Source organism: Dipteris shenzhenensis, chromosome 22, assembly GCF_047967505.1.
Source record: "Dipteris shenzhenensis isolate YYH24624 ecotype China chromosome 22, Dip_SZ_1.0, whole genome shotgun sequence".
NCBI lineage: Eukaryota > Viridiplantae > Streptophyta > Polypodiopsida > Gleicheniales > Dipteridaceae > Dipteris > Dipteris shenzhenensis.
In genome coordinates, this window is record NC_141617.1 from 25,440,441 (window position 1) to 25,449,464 (window position 9,024).

The window sequence follows — 9,024 nt, forward strand, 5'->3', positions numbered from 1 at the left end:
TCGTGATAGTGGGCGACCGAGAGTAGTGTGATAGGAGTAGGTAGTGATGTTTCCATCGTGATAGTGGGCGACTAGGAGGAGTGTGATTGTTGTAGTGGTGAAATGAACTTGATTCAAGTACTCACGAAGTTAACTTGATCCAAGGTTAACTCTAGACTTACAGTGGCGAAGTTAACTAGAATATCAAAGGCAACAATCGAGAGCCTAATTCTTAGAGAAGTGCAGATTGAAGGGGTTGCCACCCTTCGACCTTCGAGACAGTTTTCATGAATCGTTTCATCATCTTCATTCTGCGCACTAACATCTCTGATGCGCGGAGCTTCCAATCTCTTCTCAACCGGTCGAATTCTCCCTCACCAGGTCGATCCATTTCTCATTAAATCCTGGTGCGGCGATTTGGACCATGCTCTTCTGTCGATCGATCCATTCGTTTAGCCTCATACCTCCCCCATTGATTCATCGTCATGGACACGTCCTCTGCCGAACCTTTGGGGAGGTTCCAGTCCATCTACATGCACGACGTAAGGACCACATATACAATGATTTGAAACCACTAATAACACGTAGCTTGACGTGAAGAGAACGCTTGTCCGGCGTTGCGTTCCGCATCGCAGAATTACTTACCGCCAAAGATTTGGCGTCTCTATGTTGATGATTTGCAATTACTGATGTTTAGATGGTGGAACCGACGCTCGAAGATTATGCTTTCGCTACCAGGCACGGCGTTAAGAATACTCAGGCTCTGGGTAGAGCAGAGATCACACGAAGATTTAAGTTTCCCACCGGAATTTCTGCTTACGATTAAGATCTATCGTTTTCATAAGCATTGAACCTGCTGATCGAAAGGAAATATATCTGTAAGTCAGTAAGACAGTCGCATGACAAGATCAGTACTTAGTGTCACGAATATGGGCGTAACAGTGCTTTACAATCGCCAGTCATCCATGGTATCCTACGATACTGTTCGGACATTTGATACCAGAGTCTGTATATCACAGAGTGGATTACAACCATTCAATACCACCCCCTCTCGAAGACTACGGCGAGAACAAACAGCCCTAAAATGATCGTTTTGGACATAACGTCCCATGCGCGCCACTAGCTGCTTACCAGACCACATATAGTGATCAGAGCCTGCTACTCCGGCAGCGTCCCACCGAAGCGATCCCTTTGAAATTTCACATGGGTGCAAGACTTCAGACACTCCAGAGTCGAGAGAGATTCCAATTTTCAGTTAGATGGACAGATCAGGACCAAGTCTTAGTTTCCAGCATGTCTAAGACCTCAAGGCAACGAGTGTGAATTTGATCGATTGAAGGTGATCACCTCCAGGACGCCCTTGAAACGAAGGAACCCAAAAGACATCAGGCCGAGGTGGCTCCACCAGCGGCAGTAATGTACGCAATGACGGAAAGCGCATCAAGGTAGACGAACTCGGAGACATTATATTGTTAGGCCTTATATCTTTTCCTAGGATTTCGTGTATACACTCAATATACTGTCGAGATGGATTCAAGCACCTGCAGGCCGTGCGGTCCTTGGAACTACACTGGCTCACTTGAGGAAGATGTCCGGATTCAAAAGGACAAAACAATCAGGTAATTTGTGAGTTTAATCAGCATCACCCACTTACTTTTAGCAAGTTATGGTAATCTGCGATCATGCAATACTTTTTTTAACGAGTTGCCTGTTAATTCCTTGGAAACGCTAGCAACATAGGTCATTGAGTCTTCATAATTATGTGTGAAGCCATCGTTTGTTTGTGAATTATCAATGGTTTTCTCTATCGATCGTGCACGTTTAATATCCGAATTAGCTGCACGATTTTCTTTAGGGAGTGGTGAACGGCTGATCGAATCACCGTCAAAATCTGCACGCTTAATCTGTGCAGAAGCACCGCAAAAATGATTCAGCACATGATTTGCTGAGAGATTCTATCCAGGATCGTCCGACTGATTAATAACCTAAAAAACGAATGATCATGGGCCGCGAATTCTTGGTATTTATTAGAACTGCATGTTTTCAAGAACGATGAGCAACGGAAAGTAGGATGGTTTGGAGCCTAAATGATTGAAATCTTTGTGATGGCAGGGCACAACAAGGCCAGTATTACATACCGAGGTACATGGGTCACCAACCTCTACACAATCCGCCCTCAAAGACGGCATTCCAGCCGAGGAGTTCAGAGAAGGAGAAGATGTTGCTGCTGGACCTCGATCAGTATTCAAGGGAGCTATGGCCACAGTACTAAGGCTATAAACCTCAGGTACCCTTCTCTTACTATACCCGCATAGCATTGCTTGCACAAAGTGTAATCATGTTCGTGAAGACCATAAGTTTTGCAAAGAGTTAACGCTGAAATACTTTTATAGATAAGCGGTTTAGAGTTGCCAATATGGCATGTGTGTTGCTTGTAACTGTGGTTAACCCCTCCATAGTTGAGCATAATGGACATGTGATAATGCCCTCCTATAGCAACTCTTTCTATAGCGTACGTACTAGAGTTCTTAGATAAACGAGAATAATGATCCCAAGGCTCCTCTATTCCTCTTCTACTCAATAGTCACATTATAGGCAAATTGGTGTGTGCCACTAAAATTTTTGACTTGGTAAATAAAGAAGATATGATGATCTCAATTCCAAAACTATGGACGGCAAGACAAAATACCATAAGGAGTCCGACTAAGAGTACATAGACATATAGAAAATCGAAAATCTTTCTTTGAATGTTTCTCAAGATTCATCCTATTTGCCTTAAAATTGTTAACTTATAATTTCATGTGCTCAAAATGATAACATCTGTTGATGTTTCACACCATGAATTCCAAGGATCGAGATTAAGATCAAGAGATAGAGAGATAGAAAGATAGATGGATAGATAGATAGATAGAGAGAGAGAGAGAGAGAGAGAGAGAGAGAGAGAGAGAGAGATCAGAGAGAGGTCATGGAAGGCATTGACATTTTACAGTTGCACGGATTGGAATTGAGTACTAATTGAATCCTTCAGTACTAGTTGAATCCTTTCCAAAATGTGTAATTTTTTTGTTAAGAGAGCTATATCCAGATGAGCTAGGGATTAGGTAGGGATTATGCTAGTCTCATGTAGGTTGCTTTGATAGGAAAAATGATTTTTTCGTACTCTACTTAATTTAGATACTTCTTACAAACTTAGATGGAAATGCATGAGAAAAGCAATGCCACATCCTACTTGAGGCTTTATGCTCAAGTCTATGTTGTTTGCTTTTACTATAGAAACTGATTTTACGATGTATCATTTTCAAAATTGTTCTTAACTGAGACACTTTTGGCATGGAATCTAGATGGGATACACTAGAAAGATAATGCCACATTCTAGCTTGTGGAGGAGGATATATATGCATTCAATTTTTTACATAAAAAGTCAAAAAATGTGTTGCCCAAGGATGATTGGTCAAGCGAAGTCCGTGAAACATAGTACTTAAAAAAGCATTCTTCATAAGCCCATAAATGAATAAAAAAATTATTGGGAGCATAAGTTACAAACTACACTATGGCTACCACCACCCTATTGCATGGCATGCAAAGCACATGCCCTTCAAGCTCACCAATAAGAACATGTCCCTTTAGTCTTGAGGTGGTCATACCATTGGAATTTGTCATGCTTGGCCTAAGAGTAGTAGTACAACAAATGAATGGTCAAGAGAAAGCCCTACAAAGACCGTTAGATGAAGTGATAAAGATCAACCAATTGGGGCTAAGGGTAGCTTGGCTACAAAGCATAATCCTAGGGTGGTCAACCTTTACAATAAAAAAGATAATAGGTTCATTAATAGAAGGGAATTTTATAATTTGGGGGACTTTTAGGCTAGTTATAAGTGGGAGGGATTTAAAAAGTACTTATCAAATGTATCATGGTATGTAATTGTATAAATGATACTTTTAAAATCAAAATTGCACCATGTACATATGTACAAAAGAGGAAAATACAATAATACAAAAAATATAAACTGTAAATATAGGGGTATTTTAATTGTGTGCTTTTCACATGTGTTACATGCTTTTTTATAGAGCGATCATCCCAGGACTGTAATCCACAAATCAAGGACATGACCATCATGTAAAAAGTAGGAAGCATATTGGTATGCTTTAAAGCTAGGGGTAAAGAAACAAAATCTTTGTTGAATATATATCAAGACATACAAGATCAAGTATTTTCATGACAATTATTTTTAAACTTTGGATGGAAGAGAATTACCAAACCTAGTCAATGGCATTAGGACAAGACGTTTTGTCCCAAAGCATAATTTGTTATGATGGATGAGGGACCACAATAATGATCAAATGGACACAAGTGGTAGTTGTTGTTACAGGTCAAATTAGAATTAATAGCACAAAGGGATGTGATCATGAGGTGGATGAGGGACCCATAATAATTAATCAAATGGACACAAGTGGTAGTTGGCTGCTTACATATCAAATCAAAATTAATAGCATAAAGGGACATGATCATGGAAAAGAACTGTGCTAAATTTATCCAAGACTCTTTAGAAGGTAGAAGCATTAAGATGTCATGAAACTTAAGGAAGGAATCCCATGATGAAGAAGATAGGATGAGTTTATGAGGTAGTGAGATGGTAGTCATACGGAGCTAATGTAAACTCACCACAATTTAAGCTCATCGCATTTGCATGGATCCTTTTCTACAATCACAAAGAAGAATTCTCACTCATGCTTTTTGGCATTCATTAAATGTTCCCTTATCTTTCAGAGCATTACAAATAGGGATCCATTTATCCACGAGTAGGAGCTCATGAAATGAATGCAACTTGGAATGTGAATGAATGATCATAGGAGCTAGAACAAATTAAGGAGTAGATAGGAGCAAGGCACAAATCATATATGAAGCAAAAGATGTGTAATCCAACACCATGACAAACATCCCATTTAAGCAAAATTAGATGCATAGAAAAGAGAAGGAGACATCCCTAGATCCTTGAACGGCAGAGCAAATTGCCTTAAAAGCATTCACAGAGCTACCATGGAAGAAGGTATTTCATCACAATAAGGAAAAAAAGGTATTTATGGCCATGAATATAGAACATAGTCATTTGCATGGAAAAGATATGAATCCAATGGACCTATAATAACTGATATCTTGGGATGGCCCATTTGACAAACCACTCCCAAAGCTTCTAGAGAAAGAGACAATTTAGTCAGTATCACTATAGCCATCATTGATCAAAGGAGTAGGTTAAGAGTCATAGGAAGAGAAAATGCGAGGATGAAAACAAGAAGCAATGTGCAGATGATCTATGAACTTAAGTAGGGAGATCCAAGTGAGACTGCACATGATGGTTATTTAAACCACACCCTACAAATGAGGAAGATACCACCAATTCCTTGAATTGACCTCAACAAGGTGATACCCCAAGATCTTGAATATTATAGTAATTTTCGCTTTTAGATATTTTTGTGAGCTATCCATATTAGCACCCATGTCCAAGAAAATATTTACCCCCTCAAGAACCATGGAGTTTAGCCTACAAGAGGAAGAGGCTGACATGTAAAGAATAAAGGGAAAGACTAAGAAGCCATCCACCAAACACAACGAAGTATGGAAGAAGAAGCCAAGAAATCCTTATGCTCAAAGACATTTGACAAATCTAAAAAGGCCAGCCAAATAAGGGAGCACCGTGCTAAAGCAAATGGGCAAAGTGAGCAAAGAAAAAATCACTCTCAAGGCATGCCTAGAAGTTTTGAAGGCATTGTAAGCAAATTATGTAGTGGACAAATTGATCTCCATTGAATCTCAAGGAAGTGCAATTGAAGCTAAGGAATGAAGCCTCAAAGGCCTTTGAGGGCATTCCACAAAGAGATGATCTACAAATTAAAGTGGAACAGCTAGTACAACTATAAACCAAGACATCCGAGCCATCCAAATTTGATGTCCTATATAAACATGACCAAAGGTTTGAATCGATGTCTAAGGGAGCATCAAGAAAAAGTTAAACATTAATTCAACAATGTAGACTTAATGCAACAATGTGTAGTATAGCAACAAGCACAAAAGGTGACTTGGGTATTTGACCTTGTACATAACCTCAACGTTGATCATATTCATTCCAATTTTAAGATGCATCAATGGGTAAAAGTTGTAATGTGAATAGAAAAGGAGTGTTCTCCATCCATTGTCCCATCTTGCATATGAATGGGCATTCTACATGAGAAGTTGTGAGCACGTCAAGTCCACCTCTTGAATCCAAGAACATGCATACTAGCTTACCAGCCACTTCATAGAGCACATATCAATGTAGGCAAGACAAAATGCATGTAGAAGAAAAGGAATCAACGTCTAGTTTGATAACTACATTGACTTTACAGATGATTGTTTGCTCATGACAATTCTATTTTGGGCTTGCCACTTCTTGTGTCTCGACATTGGTTTAGAATTGCACCTATTGTGGATACCTCCACCTTGCTTTATCCCATCTTGCTCCCTCACAGATATTATTGGGTTATCTTTTCCATTCTTGCAGACTCCACCCATTCATATTCCTTCATTGACATGTCTAGTAAAAGATAGTAGGATAATCAAGCGTGTTAGCTACAAATCATTACTATTAACATGTTAATTTGTTCACTTAGACATGCATTTGAGTTGACTATGCTCTGGGATCTATGAAGATATATTCTTGTTTCTAAAATTGCCTATTAGCATGCTCACAACCTCTCACATAGAATGCTCATTTTCTATGCAAAGTGAGTCAGTGAATGAAAGACAAGTTGCACACCTTCTAGATGCATCAATGATAAAATGGATTAGAAAATGTTCAAAGGAAAGGGGTGTTTGATTCATCAATGCTTGTGCACAAGGTAGTACAAATGGCCTCAGATTGCCGCATTGGACACACCCATTCCTTTGTTACCTCTTACACTCTTACACTCACTCACGAACATAGGTATGAATGAAACAATACATACCCAAAATTTCACTCTGCTATCTATGGTGCCATATTTACTCACATCATCCACTAAGTACAATTCTCCTACATAAATGTTCACTCTACTATCCATTGTGTCATATTTACTCACATCATTGAGTAAGTACAATTCTAGTGAGTAAACAAATGTATGCTCATAATCCAAAACAATAACTCACGATAACTCTCTCACCCTCTAGAATTGACTACTTGTACTGTAAATACTCTCTCCCTCAATGCTTAGCATGTATTACACCTTGGAATACCTTGCCTCGAATCTCACTCAAACATAATTGTAGATGCTCTTGAGGATAGGTTTGGACATTTTCTCTACTTTAATATTTTAGTTTAAATAAGGTATTGTATTTCATTTTAATTGAGCTCTTAAGCGACTGAAATGAAAATACAACATTTCTCACTACTAGCCTTTGTTCCATTTTCCCAAAAGGATCAGTATCCTTGGTTGTACTTTTTATTTTCATTCAAAAGTTTTGGTCAAGTTTTAGAATATATTACTATGTGGGACTTTCATAACCCTTTCAAGTTGGGGTTTATTTGATTATGCTTAACATTTTAGAAGTAAAAACATTTCTCTATTATAAGCTTTAAAGAGAATGGATTCTTCCTTATTATTTATTACTTTCAAGATGACCATGAAATTTAATTCATAGAGTTCTAATAGCTCAAAGTCATTGTGCTAATTATTCAAAGGATAAGTAATTAGAGAATTAGAGGAAAATCTAAACACGTTAATGCAGGCAACTATAAATGTTAAAAATGTTCCAACTCCAACTAAGGAAACAACATATGGGTCGACATACTAATTTTGTGATGGAGAAAAAGAAAGCACTGGCAAGAAAAACTAACACATGTGCCAAACGTCCCACTCCACATGTAAGTGTGGCATTAAATCTTTGAAATTATCCCTTTGCTATTTTTCTTACCTAATAAATGCTAGGAAACCTTTTAAAAAAAGTTCAAGTGACTCTAAATGAATTATTGAGTAAGTTTGTCCTATAAAAGATTATAACTAATATGAATCACTAATGGCCATTTAAAGATATTGATGCACATATTTTTTATATGATTTTGTTAATTTTTTTTTGTGGCAAGCATAATGTAAATATGTTTCTCTCTCCCACTTTTATAGAAATTAGGAGGCACTAAAACATTTTTCACACAAGGAGCTTTAGGATCTACTTCTGCAAATGGCACGGTATATTCTTTTCTTTCAATATATCTCTATACATTTGCAAAAGTTTAGATACAGAGGATGCTTAACAACAATTGATCTACGAGTATAAGTGATGGGAAAGTTGAAGGATGATAAATATTTTTTGAAAGGAAGCCATAAGATGTTGTAAAGAAAGGAATGCCATAAGATGTTGTGAACATCTATCCATCTAACTGACAATTCAAGCTTATAAGACACCATCTAGTAAAATGACTTGCATACGTTCAAAATATATATTTATGTTGAGCTCTCATTGCATAAAAGATATATTTATGTGGAGATCTCATAATTCATTTCTTCTCATTACTTGGTGGTCTTATCTTGTCTAGATGATGGCTAAAAAGTATTACTCCTTTGGTCAACCCTTGGAAGGATACTCATTTCTTTTAGAGCAAACAAAGCATTAGCTTCAAAATACCTAGAATAGTCATCTTTGATAAGAATGTATATAGTATTTATTTTGGAATTTAAAGTCTATTTGATATGTCCTTAGATTCAATTTAATATACCAAGCAAAATTCCACAACAAAATGGTGATAGAATTAACTAGGCCATGCATAGAGTTCTAACACTTCATCAATGATTCACATATTAAGAAAAAGTTATCCGTGCTAACTAAATACAAAAATTAACCTAAAGAGGATAGTTTGAAAGCACTGATATGAAAATTTATAGAAACAAAATATAGATATCCATGGTTATAGAAACAATTTCTTGGGATATGAAATCAAAGCATGTCTAGCCAATGTAGACAACACTAATTATCTACTAAGAAACCAATCAGAAAGGCCTAAAAATGCTATGTATCTATGAAGAGTCTTATCCTTGGCT

At 37.4% G+C, this 9,024-nt stretch overlaps 1 pseudogene; it reads left to right on the top strand.

Moving 5' to 3' along the window:
- Positions 1-908: 908 nt before the first annotated feature.
- Positions 909-8,620, top strand: LOC147887920 (uncharacterized; annotated as a pseudogene).
- The last annotated feature ends 404 nt before the right edge of the window (positions 8,621-9,024 follow it).